A 15,723-nucleotide genomic window follows, 5' to 3' on the forward strand; every position below is an offset into this window, starting at 1 on the left:
CATCACCCATATAGGATGCAAGCACTACAGGTGTAGCCCACTACACCACAGCAGTGGCCCCATAACAATTATTTTTATTTCACAATTGATTATGACAACACATTGTATTTTTATGATATCATCATGGTTTATTACATCACAATTGATGATGACAAAATCATCATCACAATCTTAGCTTATAACATCACAGTGTTTTTATGGTATCACAATAGTTTTTGAAAATACATTTCATTATGACATTACAATAGCTTTTAGGACATCACAATTATTTAAGATATCACAATGGAGGTTTATGACATTACAGTAGATTATGACAAAAATGATTGATTTAAGACATCATAATTGTTGGTTTATGACCTCCCAATTATTTCTGGCATCACAGTGGTTTTATGACCTCTCAATTGATTATGAAATTACAATGGTTTTTAGGATATCATGATTTATTATGACATCACAATTTTTAGCACATCACAGTGGTGGCTTATGACATCACAATTGAGTAAGTCAAAACAATGGTTGATTTATTATGTAAATCCTGTTTTCATTATCTACCATACTATGCTTCTGTTTAGAATTATATCTGTGGGCCTGCAAGAACCTGGTTAGCAATTATGATACCTAATCTCATATAACTATGAAGCCACTGCATCTTGATGAAATAAACTTTTTTTAAAGAAACTTCTCTCAGGTAGTTTAGTAAAAGAACAAATAGTGGGGTAATTCAGAAAATTGGTGCCAAGAAGTTGAGTTATGTAATTAATTGTACATGGGGTTGTGGAGGAACCTTTGAAATTGCTTTGATGTGAAAGGTTGTAAGAAATTAGAGAAGGCTAGAGAAATCATAGATCTATGATAAGGGCTCAGAAGACTAGAATGCTGGTAGAAATGTGGACAGTAAAGGCCATACTGATGAGATTTCAGATGGAAATGAGAATCCTATGGGGAACTGAACTGAAAACTATGTATGTTACATGGTGGCAAATAACTTCAGTGTTTTTCATCCTTGTCTTGAGAGTGTGTGATGCTGAGTTTAAAGACTGTGTATTGATTTTATTTTGGCAGAGGGGACTTCAAAGCCATAATATATTCAAAAAGTGGCATGGGTGTTAATCATACATTTTACAGTGATAATCAGAAGCCAAAGGGAACAGGGCAAAAATACCTGGAAAATTCCTAGGTTGGCCAGAGAATGAAAGAAGAAGAACTCTTATGTTTGGGACAGGCAGATGCCAATGACAAAAGTCTTGCTAAAAATGTCAATTCAGACAAAAGACAATCATGTGTTAATAAGCAAGACAATGGAGAAAGATCCAGAAGGCATCATAGAGGTATTTGAAGTTGCCTCTTTCAATCACTGCCACATCAAATTCACAGAAGTGAAGAAATGTTTCAAAAATCTTCCAAGAAACAGTAATTTTTTTAAGAAATTGCAGGTATGTCATCTGTTGATGTCAGAGCTTGACATTTTCCATGTAGCACTGGTTTTGGAGGCATATAGCACTGAAGAGATAAGATAATCTTACAGTCTTTGATGTCTCTGTGACATCAAACGGGAGCATGCAAGGCCAGGTTGAGTTGTACTTAATGGCAGGAAGACCTCTATGGAGAAATATAAAGTGAAGCTGTAAGAATTGAATTCCAGATGAATTTACAAAACAGCATACGTGCCAGCAAGGTGAAACATATGCTGAGGAAATCTACAACAAGTGTCACTGTAGTCTGGACAACAATATTAGCATGCAGCCTCAGAGTACACCTATTTAGTGAAGACCAACAAATCCATGAAGACAGAGACTTCCACCCAGATTTCAAAAGATGGTTTAATCAGGGTGCCCATCCCAGCACCATAGTCACTATAAGGAAGTTCCACTAGTATAGCTCCTCATGAAGCTGTGTAGACACATCTGTGACATATATCACCAGTGAAGAAATGATAAAACATAAAAGAGATTCCATCGAACATCATAAGGATTGAGGACAGAGAGATGTCCGCAGCCAGCTGTGTGGCACAGCCAGCTGCCAGCTGGGAATTACCATCTTCCCACTGTAAAAAGTTGTTTTTTGTGCCCCATTGGTGGCAGTTTCACTTGAGGGAAAGGTCTTCCTTTTTCCATTGGTTCACCACCTAAATGGCTGTTGCGGCCAGGGCACCGGGCTGATCTGAAGCCAGGAGCCAGGTGCTTCTCCTGGTCTCCCATGCAGGTGCAGGGCCCAAGGACCTGGGCCATCCTCCACTGCCATCCTGGGCCACAGCAGAGAGCTGGACTGGAAGAGGAGCAACTGGGACAGAATCTGGCACCCTAACCAGGACTAGAACCTGGGGTGCTGGTGCCACAGGCAGAGGATTAGCCAAGTGAGCCATGGTGCCAGCCTGAGGGAGAATCTTACAGTCCCTAACTCATGCTAACTGGGAGTCTACTGTGTCTGAGCAACAATTTGGCTCTGAAAAATGAAGCCACCTAGCTTCCCTCCCCTCCCCTACATCTGCAGAACACCAGACTCAACTTTCCAGGGTCATGCAGCTGATATCTGTACTGCCGCTATTAGAAGTGACAAGAACCAGAGTCAGAGCAACTTACACCATATAGAACAGATGTCTTGCAACAGTAGAAGTTTTGGGCATAATCCCAAAAGCTGTATCCATTGACTATATGATTCAGGGGAGTTCTCTTCTGCTACTTGGGAATAGCAAGAACAGTAGCCCCCAAAATATCTGGATCTGACATGAGGAAGTTCCCACATTACTTCCTAGACCATAGTGCTAGGAGCCATGGCCACAAAGCAAAAAAAAAAAAAAATCCATGTATGTCTTGTGAGAACTGGGGGCAGTTTCTTTGCCTTGCAGAACTGGGACTGTTGACATTTATATTATAAACTTTGGAGTGATTTGTACATGAGATATCTGGAGTGCTCTATGTACATCACTTTGCTTCAGATAGGTGGCTATCACTATCCCCCAAACCTGACTAATACTCTGAAAGATCTAAATAATGATTCCATGGTTCCTGGCTACTCTACACTGTAAAAATCAGTACTAATTTGCTCCACTCAACTAAAATTGGCCCTGTGGACCCCAAGGAAGATCTGTCTGCATTCTATTCTGAACCCATATCTGCCACTGCAAAATATTCTGTATACCTTATACTCATTCTGTAGGACTGGACATGGTTCAGTTCACATCTCTCAGTCCAGGAACTAGGAATGTTGGTGTTACCAGCCTGAGCACCATTGCCACTTTCTCAGCAAGGCCTGAAGGAACCAGTCACACCATACAGTGATAGATCCACAGATACTGGTGCCAAATGCCCCCCAAATCTCCCAAGCTCTCTGGTGAGACAATGGGACAGTCAGCTTTTTGTCAATATGAACAAATATTAGACCCTGGCAATCACAATCCCTAGTGTAATGCACCAAACTCTCTGGGGACTGAATATACACAACTTGAAAGTCCACATTCACTTCCAAGTCACACTTCTATCCTATGAACTACATCAGAATAGACCACTGTGTCACTTATAGACACATCTGACACTGAATAAAAAGAAATCACTCAAAGGCTACCCTTGTGGGCTCACCTAGAATCAAAGACAAAGCAACAAGTCAAATGATACTCTACATTCCATCTAAACCATAAAATCTTTTCTAATAAAACTTGCTCCATAGAGAAGGGATTAGTACACCAGATGCAAAGACATCAACACGGTGACCAAGTAAAACTGAAGCAATGTAGCAAGACACCACCAAAAGCACACAGGATTTCTCCATAATTAGATCATCATCTAAACAAAATCAATGAAATTGCAGAACTAGAATTCAAAATAATGATTGTGAGGAAACTTAATGAGATACAAGAGAAATGGAGAGAGTGATGTTGAAATGAATGAAAATTTCACTAGAGAGATACAAATCATTAAGAATAACAAAGTAGAAATACTGGAAGTGAAAACTTCAGTTAGTGCAGTAAAAATATAACTAATAGTTTCAAAAGCAGAATACATCAAATGGAAGAAAGGATTTTTTATCTGTACAAAACTTTTGAAATAGCCCAACCACCCAGTGCTGTGATGTAGTGGTTAGAGCCATTGCCTGCAGTGCCAGCATCCCATATGGGCAATGGTTTGAGTCCTTGCTGCTCCACTTCTGATCACAGCACCTCTCCTGCTCTGGTCTGGGAAAATCAGTGGAAGGTGGCCCAAGACCTTGGGCCCCCACACCCATATGGAAGACCTGGAAGAAGCTCCTGGCTCCTGGCTCCTGGCTTTGAATCAGTGCAGCTCTAGCTGATGTGGCCATCTGGGGAGTGAAAAAGTAGTTGGAAGACCTCTCTCTCTTTGTCTCTGCTTTTGCCTCTCTGTAACTCTGACTTTCAAATAAATAAATAAATCTTTAAAAAAGAAAAAAGAAATAAGTAGGAAAAAAATAGAAAGTTATTTAAAAGAATGGACAAAGTTTATGTGAAATATGGGTTTAATGATTTAAATGGACAAATATTCATATGATATTGATTTCTGAATAAGAAGACGAGTAAAATATATTGAAAAGCTATTAAATGAAATAGTAGTCATAAATTTCCCTGGTCTTGAAAAAGACAGGGACATCAGGATACAAGGAGCACAAAATACCCCAATAAGACTCAGCCAAAAAAAAACTTCTCCAAGGTATATTGTAGAAAAGTTGTCAAAAAAAATAAAAACAAGTAGAGAATGTTAAAGATAATAAAAGTGTCAAATTACATAAAAAGAAAAAACAGCTTAACAGAAAACTTTTTATTAGAAACTCTATAGGCCAGAAGAGAGTGAGAGGTTGTATTCAAGGTCTGAAAAAATATCTTCCAGCCAATAATATTATAAGCAGTGATGCTATCTTTAAAAACTAAATGTGAAATAAAGTATCTCCAAGATAAGCAAAAAAGAAAAAAAGACTTCACCATTACCAAATTAGCCTTACAAGAAATTCTGGGTTGCAAGATAGTAGAATAGGGAAAGGATGGGCTGCTATAGGCTAGGGGAAAATAGTTTTCAAAAAAGTGGAGAAAGTGCATTCTCAGGAGAGGGTTAGAGGAAAATCTCCATTGGAGATTCTGCAGCAGGAGGAGAGACATCATGGAACTGTGTGGAAGGTGCAAATGTGCAGCAGTGAGCACAGACACAGCACAAAACCTCAACAGCACAGGGCCAAAAAAGCACCAGCTTGGAGAGGAAGGTGAGATCAGACTGTAGTTGCCCATGACACTGGAGATTTAGCCTGAGGGAGATCCTAGAAGACTACCCTGTCTTTGAGTCTAGCCAAGAGCCGTGAGAGGATCAGGATGCCTGCTCACTCAATCAAGAAAGGGACACTTTTCTCTTTCCCTATCCCCTACAATGCTGCCCAGAAACCAGATGAGAAAGGGAGGGCACCATTTTAGACAAAAGTAGGTAGCAGCTGTCATAGCTCTTTTGTGCACCTCTCATGAATGTTGGAGCCTTGTGTGCTGAGACAGAAGGAACTTTGTGACTGCATAAGAGGGTGTGAAGTGTAGCTGGATCTTAAGGAAATCACTGTGTGCAGCTTCACACCCTCAGAGCTCCCTGATTACCTGTGGTGGGTCACTGGAGTGGGAACCATGCTCACATTCAGAACTGCACAGATTCCTTGTTCATGTGGAATCTCAGATGAGTATCACATTCACTGATGGCTAATACCTAAGCATTGATCACATTTTTAGAGAGGAAGTGAGGGTGTGGTTAGAGAGATGACAATACCTCCCTTTCTGTTAACAAGAGATCTACCATGCCCAAATTGGTAGTCACCTGGATACTTGGCCTACCCTTTAGCACTGATCAGAGCTCCCTGGAAACACCCAGAACACACCTCTAGGTATTCATTGAAACAGCAGACACCCTATTAAACCACAGAGGCCTAGTTCAAAGGTAAGAACAGTAAGAGGGGAAAAAAATCAACAAGTATCTCCACAAATGCATAAAAATAAGTACAGAAATTCAAGAACCAAGAATAAGGAAGTTGGAGGCAGTGTTTTGGCATAGTAGACTAATGCTCTGCCAGTGACCTGGCATCCCATATGGGCACCAGTTTGTTTCCCAGTTGTTCCTCTTCTGATTCAACTCTCTGCTTGTGGCCTGGAAAACCAATGTAAGATGGCCCAATAGCTAGGACCCCTGTACCTGCATGGGAAGCCTGGACAAGGAACCTGGCTCCTGGCTTTGAATCAGCTCAGTACTGGCCGACATTTCCATTTGGGTAGTGAACCAATCGATGAAAACCTTTCTTTTTTTTCTTTCTTTTTTTTTTTTGACAGGCAGAGTGGACAGAGAGAGACAGAGAGAAAGGTCTTCCTTTGCCGTTGGTTCACCCTCCAATGGCCGCCGCAGCCGGCGAGCTGCAGCCAGCACACCATGGCCAGCGCACCGTGCTGATCAGATGGCAGGAGCCAGGTACTTATCCTGGTCTCCCATGGGGTGCAGGGCCCAAGCACTTGGGCCATCCTCCACTGCACTCCCCTGCCACAGCAGAGAGCTGGCCTGGAAGAGGGGCAACTGGGACAGAATCTGGTGCCCCGACCGGGAATAGAACCCGGTGTGCTGGCGCCGCAAGGAGGAGGATTAGCCTAGTGAGCCGCGGCACCGGCAAAAACCTTTCAATATGTCTTTTCCCTCTATATTTGTAGCTGTATATCTCAAATAAATAAAAATCTTTAAAAAAAATAAGGAAGACAAAATGACTTCCCTAAAAGAAACATGGAACTTCAATATTAGAATGTGAAGGTGAAGAGATTGATGAAATGCCTGAAACAGAATACAATCATAGGATTACTCAGAAGCAATGAGAAGCAAATTCACAAATTAAAGAAATCTGTAAATGACATGAATGAAAAATTTGCCCATGAAATTCAGATTTAGAATTCAAATGAAATACAACAAATGAAGAATTCAATATGTCAATTAAAAAATACAGTGGAAAGCCTTAAGAACAGACTTTGTGAGGTAGAAAAATATTATCTAAAAGACAAAACTTTGGAAATGTTTCAGTCACACACACACACACACAAGTGAAAGAGGAAATTAGAAAAATTATAAGCAGTGTTAGAGATTTATGGATTACTATTAAATGACCCAATACACAGGTCTTAGTATTTCCTGAGTCTGTAGAAAGAGAGAACAGATTATAAGGCCTTTTTACTGAAATAACTAAAGAAAATTTCATAATTTGGAGAAAGAAATACATGCCCAAGTTCAGAAATAACATAGAACTCTTAATACACATGGCTAGGAAAAATCTTCACCAGAACACATTGTAGTCAAAATTTCCACAGTAAAACATAAGGAGAGATACAAAAAATGTGAATGAGAGAAAAACGGATTAGTTTTAGAGGATCTCTAATTAGACACACAGATGAATTCTCATCAGATTCTATAGGATATAAGAGATTAGAGAGACATAGTACAAGTCTTAAGATAAACTGTCAACCCAGAAAGCTGTACATTGCAAAGCTCTCATGTATGATTGAAGGTGAAATGACAACCTTCCATAACAAATAGAACTTGAAGAAATTTGTTAACACTCATCCAACCTTACAAAACATGATTAAGGATGTGCTACACACAGAAACACAACATGATATGCATCATTATGATGCAATGTGAAGGCAAAAATTCTGCTAGTAAAAGGTCAAAATATAGAAAGTAAACAATAGGAATATTTATGAAAATAATTGCAGGGCCACATTGTCACTTATTAATAGTAACCTTAATTTAAATGGCCTAAAATCATCTCCAATTCAAAGATATAGATTGGCTGAAGGAATTAAAAAATAAGATCTGCCTATTTGCTGTCTCCAAGAAACACTTCACCAACAAATATACACATAGTTTGAAAATGAAAGAATGGAAATAGATATTCCATGCTAACTGAAGGCAAAAAAGTAAGTGTAACCATCCTAATATCAGACAAAATAGACCTTAACATAAAAATTAACAGCTAAGGAATCTCTAGAACATATGCAAACACATTGAGACAGTACAACATGCTTGTAAATGAACAGTGGATCTCAGAAGAATTCAAAAGAGAAGTAAAAACTCTAGAATTAAATTAAGAATAAATTACAACATATAAGTTTAATGGGATACAGCAAAATCAATATTAAGAGGGGAGTTTATAACAATTGGTGCCTGCATAAAGATATTGGAAAGGCCAAAATAAGTGAGATTTGAATGCATCTCAAGGAACTAGAAAAACTACAGAAAACCAAGCCTCAAATTAGTAGAGGAAATACTAGCGAAGTAAACAAAATAGAAACCAAGAAAAAATAAAAAATATTCAGTGAAATGAAAGAGCTGATTTTTTGAACAAATAAACAAAATTGATACAGCATTTGCCCAACTAACCAAAAAAGAGAGTGAAGACCCAAATCAATAAAATCAGAGATAAAAAAGAAACGTAACAAAAGATACCACAGAAATAAAAATAATCATCAGGAATTACTACAAAGATCTGTATGCCAACAAATTGGGAATCCCAGAAGAAATGGATAGATTCCTGGACTCAGACAATCTACCAAAATTGAGTCATGAAGACATTAAACATCTAAACAGACCAATAACCAAGATGGAATTTGAATCAGTAATAAAGACCCTCCCAACAAAGAAAATCCCATGTCCAGGTGGTTTCACTGCTGAATTCTAGCAGACACTTAAAGAAGAAATAGTTCCAATTCTTATAAAGCTTTTCAAAACAACTGAAAGGTAGAGTATCCTCCAAAACTCCTTCCATGGGACCAGCATTACCTTAATTCCTAAATCAGAAAAGAAACAGCAGAAAAAGAGAATTGGAGACAAATTTCCCAGATGAACATAGATGCAGAAATCATCAACAAAATACTAGCCATTCTAATCCAACAGTACATCAGAAATATCATTCACCTGAACCAGGTGGGATTTGTATGCAATCTATTTGTATGCAGTGATTTTTCAACACCCCAAAATCAATAAATGTGATACATCACATTAACTGAAGAACTAAATCATATGATTGTCTCAATAGATGCAGAAAAAGCATTTGATTAAATTCAATACCTTTTTATGTTGAAAATATTAAGCAAATTGGGTATATAAGGAACATTTCTCAACATTATCAAGGCAATTTATGACAAACACACAAACACACAACCAGCATCCTACTAAATAGGAAAATATCGGAGGTATTCCCATTCAGATGAAGAACCAAACAAGGATGCCCACTCTCACCCTTGCTGCTTCATATAGTCCTGGAAGATTTAGAAAGAGCCATTAGGAAGGAAAAGAAATTAAAGGGATATAAACTGAGAAGGAGGTAACTAAATTATTCCTATTTTCAGGTGGTATGATTCTATACATAAGGGACCCAAACTATTCCACAAAGAGAATATTGGAACTCATAAGAGTTTTGTAAAGTATCAGGATATAACATCAGCACAAAAAAAATCAATTAGCTTTGTATGCACATACAAGTAGTTGCAAACTATACAACTGATAAAGGGTTAATTTACAGAATGTATAAAGAGTTCTAGAAACTCAACAATTACAAAACACAAAACCCAGTTAAAAATTGGGCAAAGGAACAGATATTTTTGATGAGCAGAAATTCGAATGACCAACAGACTACATGAAAAAATGCTCAGAATGTATAGCCATCAGGGAAGTGCAAATCAAAACCACAATGAAGTTTTACCTTACACCTTTTTGAATGTCTTTGCCATAGAAATCAACAAACAAGTAATGCTGGTAAGGGTGTGGGGAAAAGTGAACCCTCTTGCACTCTTAGTGAGAAGGTTAACTGATACAGCAACTGTGGGAGACAGTGTGGAGATACTTCAGAAATCTGAATATAGATCTGCCATATGATCTAGACATCCCACTTTGGAATTTTTCCAAAGGAAATGAAATTTGCATATGAAAGAGTAATATGTACCCCCATGTTCATTTCAGCTCAATTTACAATAGCTAAGATATGGGGGTGCCAGCATTGTGCTATAGTGGGATAAGCCTTTGCCTGTGATGCCCACATTCTGTATGGGTGCCAGTTCATGTCCTAACTGTTCCTCTTCCAATTCAGCTCTCTGCTTATGTTCTGGGAAAGAAGCAGGAGATTGCCCAGGTATTTGGGCCCCTGCACCTGTGTGAGAGACCTGGAAGAAACTCTTGGCTCCTGGCTTCAGATTGGCTCTGTTCCAGCCATTGTGGGGAGTGAGTCAGTGGATGGAAGACCTTTGTCTCTGTCTCTGTCTCTCTCTGTCTGTAACTCTACCTCTCAAATAAATAAAAAAAATCTTTAAAAATAAAGATATTTAGGAGACCGGCTGATCGCAGTACCGAGGTGGTCCATTATGGCTGACATGCAAAATCTGGTAGAAAGTTTGGAGAGAGCAGTGGGCCATCTGGAGGCGGTATCCCATACCTCTGACATGCACCGAGGATATGGAGACAGCCCTTCAAAAGCAGGGGCAGCTCTCTATGTGCAGGCATTTGACTCACTGCTTGCCGGTCCTGTGGCAGAGTACTTGAAGAACAGTAAAGAGATTGGGGGAGATGTGCAGAAACACGCAGAGATGTTGCATACAGGCCTGAAGCTGGAGCGAGCGCTCTTGGTTACAGCCTCTCAGTGCCAGCAGCCAGCAGGTAATAAGCTCTCTGATTTGCTGGTACCCATCTCCGAGCAGATCCAAGAAGTGATAACATTTCGGGAGAAAAACCGAGGCAGCAAGTTGTTCAATCACCTGTCAGCTGTCAGTGAAAGCATCCAGACCCTGGGCTGGGTGGCTGTGGCTCCCAAGCCCGGCCCCTATGTGAAAGAAATGAATGATGCTGCCATGTTTTACACAAACCAAGTCCTCAAGGAATATAAAGATGTGGGTAAGAAGCATGTGGACTGGGTGAAAGCTTACTTGAGTATATGGACAGAGCTGCAGGCTTACATTAAGGAGTTCCATACCACCGGACTGGCTGGAGCAAAACGGGGCCTGTGGCAAAAGAACTGAGTGGATTGCCGTCTGGACCCTTGGCTGGATCAGGTCCTCCTCCCCCGCCACCTGGCCCTCCTCCCCCGCCAGTCCCTACCAGTTCAGTCTCCGATGACTCTGCCTCCCGCTCAGCACTGTTTGTGCAGATTAATCAGGGAGAGAGCATCACACATGCCCTGAAACACGTGTCTGATGATATGAAGACTCACAAGAACCCTGCCCTGAAGGCTCAGAGTACGCAGTGGCCCCAAACCATTCTCTGCTCCTAAACCCCAAACCAGCCCATCCCCCAAACCAGCCACAAAGAAGGAGCCAGCTGTACTTGAACTGGAGGGCAAGAAATGGAGAGTGGAAAATCAAGAGAATGCTTCCAACCTGGTAACTGAGGATACAGAGCTGAAGCAGGTGGCTTACCTATACAAGTGTGTCAACACGACATTGCAAATCAAGGGCTAGATTAACTCCATCACAGTAGATAACTGTAAGAAACTCAGGCTGGTATTCGATGACGTGGTGGGCATTGTGGAGATAATTAATAATAGGGATGTCAAAGTTCAGGTAATGGGTAAAGTGCAACCATTTCCATTAACAAAACAGATGGCTGCTACACTTACTTGAGCAAGAATTCCCTGCACTGTGAGATAGTGCCAAGTCGTCTGAGACGAACATCCTCATTCCCACAGAAGGCGGGGACTTCAACAAGTTCCCAGTCCCAGAACAGTTCAAGACTGTATGAAACGGGCATAAGTTGGTCACCACAGTGACAGAAATCACCAGTTAAGTGAAGTGCCACTGGGTTCTGTGCCCTCTCCCTCCACACACGGGATGACTCTGTTATCAAGACGGTTCTTTTCTAGGTTTCCTCTACCTTTCTGCTCTTAATGGCTTCTCTGCTCTGAGAAGCACAGCTACCTGCCTTCACTGAAATATACCTCAGGCTGAGATTTGGGGCGGGGTAGCAGGTCAGTTGATCTTCTGCAGGAAGGTGCAGCTTCCTTATATCAGTGCAGCCACACCGCCAATGCATTCTTCAGGAACGGCAGGCCAGGACTGGTGCATTTTAGCTCTCAGCTTTGGGGTTACTTGACCAATTACAGTCCTTTGAGAATAATAAAACAGTCCCAGGATGAACGGATCAGAACGTTCACACTAGGCGATCTTTTCCTAACAGTGAGCAGATAGGTAGCAGAAGCTGTGTGATTCCAGGTGGTTGTTCTAACCAAATGATCTTTCACTGTTGACAAGTGAGGCAAGGGTTGCACTGGTTCAAAGGCTGAGACTTAGCCATCTAGCATTCCAAGCAAAACAGTTTCCCCATAAGCATTCCTTTCCTTCTGCATTCCATTGTAAGTCTGCCTCAGCCTTGGGACAGCAGGTTCTCTGGGATCAGCTGCTGTAGCAGTGCCCATCACTGAGGGCAGTGGGCCCTTTCTTAGGGATCCCTGCCCAGAACCTTCCTACAGAAATTACTTTTTAAAAAAATATCCTCACACCATCCCAAGGAATCTGGCATTCTTCCTCCCTGCTAGATGCCTGTCGTCTTCATTGCCTCCTTTGCCCACCATCAGTGGCACTTGGCTCCCGTCCAGGCACTGCAGAGGACTAAAACCTCCCCTGCAGGCTGGTTTTGGGTCTTGATGGATGTAAGGATCTCCCACAGCAATGCTAATGTAAATTTCAGTTTTTTCCTCTAGAACAAACACTTACCAAAATATGCAACTTTTTTTGGTGGGAAGAGAGATTGTCCTGTGACTTCTACCCATTTCCTGAGGCCTGTGGAAATAAACCTTTATGTACTTAAAGTTATACAGAAAATAGAATAAAGTTAATACCAAACTTGAAAAAAAATAAAGATATTTAATCAACCTAGACATCCATTAACAGAAGATTGGATGTGAAACTATGGTATATATACACTATGGAATAGTACACAGTGATAAAATGATATCCTGTCATTTGCAACAAAATTGATGCAACTTGAAACCATTATACTTACTGAAATAAGCCAGTCACAAAATGACAAATACTATATAGTCTCTCTGATCTGTGGTTACTAAAGGGATACCTAAAAGTTAATCTATAGGAGTGGAACACTTCTTGATATGCTGAGATTTTGAACAGCCCTTGTCTTGACTGCTGAAGAACAATGTTTTTGTTTATTTGTTTATGTTCTTTTTTTCTCATGCTAGTCAGTGGACTCTCTACTTAGTGTAGGGTTAAACCCATTAGTATAAAATTAACTGAAAATAGATCTTTGTAAAAGTAAGAATGGGAATGGGGGAGGGAGGAGGAAGAAGAGAAATTGCAATGAAATATTAGGAATGAAGAATTCAACAGATCAAATAAAAATGTAATGGACAGCCATAACAGCAGACATGGTGAGGAAGAAGAAAGAATTTCCAAACTAGAAGAGAAATATTTGGAAATATTACAGTTAGACCAAAAAACAAAAATAAAAGCAAAACAAGATAAAAATAGAAAATGTAAAAATAGCTTTGGAGACCTATGGGATATTATCAAAGGACCCAACATCCAGGTCTTAGGATTTCCTGAAGGTGTGTAAAGAGAGAATGGACTAGATGGCTTATTTAGTAAAATGTTTACAAAAACCTTCACCAATTTGGGGAAAGAGAGGGATGTCCAAGTACAGGAAGCACACTGAGCCCCTAACAACATGACCAGAAAAAATTTCACTATGACACATTGTAGTCTAACTTTTCACAATAAAACATAAAGGAAAGATACTCAAATATTCAAGAAAGAAATGCCAGATTACTTTTAGAGGATCTCCAATTGGACTCACAGCTGACTTCTCATCAGAAACCCTACAGGCTAGGAGGGAAGGGAGAGATATAGTCCAAGTCTTTAAAGAAAAAAAAGATTTCAATTCTGAATACTGTATCCTTGCAAAACTCTCACTTATGAATGAAGGTGAAATAAAGACTTTCTACAACAAACAGAAATTGAAAGACGTTGTTGCCACTCATCTAGCCTTTCAAAAGATGCTTCAGGATATGCTACACACAGAAACACAGAATGATATCCATAATTGTGAAAGAATGAGATGGCAGAAAATCCCCTAGTAGAAGTACAAAAGAAATCCAAATTTAACAATAGGAATATTTATCAAAAAATGGAAGGGCAAGTCATTATTTATCATCACTCACCTTGAATGTAAATGACCTCAACTGTGCAGTTAAAAGATACAAACTTATTAGAAATTAAACTGATTATCATTAATTTCTACTTAATGAAGGCTACAACTTATGATAACTAAGTAAACTGAAAGTAGATGTTTGTAAAAATTAAGAATGGGGATGGAAGAGGGAGGAAGAAGAAGGGTTGGTCTTGGGTATTAGGAGGTTTGCATGGGACGTTATCACTATGTTCCTAAATCTGTACATATGAAATGCATGAAATTTGTGTAACTTCTATAAAATTTCAAAAAAATAATGCTTTTTTATTTGGTGTGATTTTGCTATCATTGAAACAAAATGGTCACAAGTTTCATGAGTGATAATATGGGTTTATACTATCAGGGCTAAAGTAATAGCTTGATATGAGCTCTCCTATGTATATTACTTTTCTAGGGGGATTGCACCACAAGGTGTAAATTTGACTTTCCTTCAGAAATAGCCTATAATAGTCATTTTAGATATAAGTTTCTGTCATGTAATACTATATTCCACAAAATCTGCTTTATCATCTCAACTGAATAGTTAACTTATACTTAACAAATAAAGGCTAAATTACTTAGAAATGGACTTAGAACTAACTATAACATCAAGTGTGAAAAAATAATAGGAGAAATCCATTATGTCTATCCATTTATTTGAGCAAAATTATGACACAACACATTCTCTTCTTTTTAGTGAGGTTTAAAGCCACCTTAAATTTGACTTTGGTGTAGCTTCAGTTTTGTCTTCTTTGTACTATTTCCAAGATGGTTCCAAGATCATTAGGAGGGCTAAAAAGAGTAAAAGCCATAAAATATTACTGTAGAAAGTCTTTCTTTAGTTGTGACTCCCAAACTCCAAACTACACAGAATATATAAATCTTACACAAGGCTAATAATAGAAGTATAATTTTATTTTGTCAGTTGTGGCCAACCACATTAGAAGTATTTTCAATAAAAGCTACATCCAAATTGTATCTATGAACTACATGGAATACGTCTTCATTTTTGTATTAATATCACATTAACATGAGACTTGTGTCATAAAAATCTAATAGAAGCATAGAAAAATTGGCAATAATTGTCTGAGACTGAACCAAAGCCAGCAGCCACCCAGTTGTGGACTCCTTATGAAGTCAGAAAGAAAAATGTCCCTCATTTCAAGCTGCCATAATAGCATTTTCTACTACTTGCTGCCAAATGCATCTTTGAACTATACAAATACCTTCTAACCTCTTTTAAAAATGAAGTAGTGGATAAAATATATACATAACTAAAGGGGGAGAATCTCTAAACTAAGTGAAAGTAAGAAGAGAAATTGAAGAATACCAAAGACTTGACTTATTTTCCTTTCTGGGCAGGCTTTGTTTTCCATTCCCTTTCTGGTGCCTTCTCACAGAGTGGGTATGAAGTGAAAGGGCTGCACACACACTTGGTACTTTCTAAGTACATCCTTTAATTCTCCATGCCTGAGGCCTCAGTGCTCTGCAAGGGAAGGGGAAAATTAAGGATCTCTTGTCCCCATGGCCACTCTTACAGTTTTCTAGGCACAAG

General features: G+C 39.4%; 1 long non-coding RNA gene and 1 pseudogene across 4 annotated transcripts in view; one reads left to right on the plus strand and one right to left on the minus strand.

The window, feature by feature from the left end:
* Window positions 1-252: 252 nt before the first annotated feature.
* Window positions 253-15,723, minus strand: part of LOC127486820 (uncharacterized) — a 46,086-nt gene continuing 30,615 nt past the window's right edge. The window contains exons 3-5 of one of the 4 annotated variants that reach the window (XR_011384427.1): window positions 15,499-15,654; window positions 14,882-14,960; window positions 253-1,599 (exon numbers count right to left, since the gene is read on the minus strand). This is a non-coding gene — a long non-coding RNA (uncharacterized lncRNA). Of the gene's footprint in view, window positions 1,600-14,526; window positions 14,961-15,498; window positions 15,655-15,723 lie in introns of those variants that run through there. The other 3 variants (XR_011384425.1, XR_011384426.1, XR_011384428.1) reach the window with 3 other exon arrangements.
* Window positions 10,330-12,845, plus strand: LOC138846921 (adenylyl cyclase-associated protein 1-like; annotated as a pseudogene).

This window comes from Oryctolagus cuniculus, chromosome 19 (genome assembly GCF_964237555.1).
Source record: "Oryctolagus cuniculus chromosome 19, mOryCun1.1, whole genome shotgun sequence".
NCBI classification, from domain to species: domain Eukaryota; kingdom Metazoa; phylum Chordata; class Mammalia; order Lagomorpha; family Leporidae; genus Oryctolagus; species Oryctolagus cuniculus.